The sequence below is a fragment of the Bos taurus genome, chromosome X (assembly GCF_002263795.3).
Source record: "Bos taurus isolate L1 Dominette 01449 registration number 42190680 breed Hereford chromosome X, ARS-UCD2.0, whole genome shotgun sequence".
NCBI classification, from domain to species: Eukaryota; Metazoa; Chordata; class Mammalia; order Artiodactyla; family Bovidae; genus Bos; species Bos taurus.
Genome location: NC_037357.1, coordinates 42476440 through 42477883, shown reverse-complemented (window position 1 = coordinate 42477883; position 1444 = coordinate 42476440). Strand labels below are relative to the sequence as shown.

The 1444-nt window shown below is 33.3% G+C and overlaps 1 non-coding gene across 1 annotated transcript; it reads left to right on the top strand.

The window, feature by feature from the left end:
- Positions 1-303: 303 nt before the first annotated feature.
- LOC112445229 (U6 spliceosomal RNA) lies at positions 304-410 on the top strand. The gene has a single exon (XR_003033597.1). It is a non-coding gene; the product is annotated as a U6 spliceosomal RNA (small nuclear RNA).
- The last annotated feature ends 1034 nt before the right edge of the window (positions 411-1444 follow it).

The following is a 1444-nucleotide window of genomic DNA, read 5'->3' as shown; positions in this document are numbered from 1 at the left end:
TCTTTATGCACGATTGCTCAAAACATGGGGTGTTCATTAACTCTTTCTACCACTCTGGCCATTTATGTCCTCATTAGCTAGTGCACAGATTCATATATAGCCAGAATTTAAGGCTCTCTTCCAATCAGCACTCTGAAAAAAAAAAAAAAAGCCTGCTGCTGTCCAGGAAAAAAAAAAAAAAAAAACCTTTTCTCTCTTTCACCTCCAGGCTAAATGGAAAGAGGAGTTTTATAGTTTGCCCAGTATTTGGCTGCACACCACCCAAAAGCATTCAACCATTACTAAATTAAAAATGACTTTGTGGTGTTCACTTCAGCAGCATATATGCTATAATTGGAATGATTCAGAAAAGATTAACATGGCCTCTGAACAAGAATTACATACCAATTCATGAAGCATCTCATAATTTAAAACAGGCACTTTCATATATTGTGCTGAAAGTGAAAATGATTAACAGTGAATCCAACAATATCTTCCCAAATTGCAAATGTACTTACCTCTTGATCCAGCAATCCCAAGTCTAGAAATTTATCCTTTACATATACTGTTCACACGTATGAAACGATGTATTTAAAATGCAAACAGAAAAAACGAGGGCGTTCTCTATATATTGATACAGAAAAATATTAAAAATATGTAATAAAATACTGTTTCAAGATATGAAAAGTAGTATGTCTTAGATTAATATAAGAAAGGGGCATGAGAATATATATTCACATTTGCTTGCATTTTCATAAAAAAGAATAAACTAATAAAAATGATTGCCTATAGCAAGGATAGAAAATTATAGCCAGCAGACCTGGTGCCTATTTTTATAAATAAAGTTTTGTTGGAACACAGCCATGCCATTTGTTCTATATTGTCTATGGTTGCTTTTGCACTGCAATGGCAGAATTGAATAATTGCAACAATGTCCAGAAGGCTTGCAAGCCTAAAATATTTATTACTTGGGCCTTAACAGAAAGTTTTCCAACTCCTGACAATGCAGTAGGGGGAATGGATAGGAACAGGGATGGAAGCAAGGCTTTTCAATGTACACACTCTTTTATATGGCTTTGGTTTTTGAACTTTTGAGTGACTGTATTGTCTTTTTGTAAGGAAATCTTCTTTGAATCTTCTAAATAGGAGAGAGAAGGCAATAAACCTGAAGCAGAGGTTTGTGTTTGGGGCCTAAGTAGCCCAGATAAATTTCTTAACAAATATTTGTGAAATTAAAAAATAATCAACTTAGAAAATGTTCATTTAAAATGAAAAGGAATAACATTATGGTCACTCTCTGTGTTGCACTCTCAAAAATTACACACATATACAGTAGTCTAAAGCGTTCATCTTTGACTATGTCATACACATATATAAAGCATACTAAGACCCAAGCACTGTGCTAGACAGGTAATGAGAATTATATTTGTTGATATTATGATTAGACACTTTTAATATAGTGTAT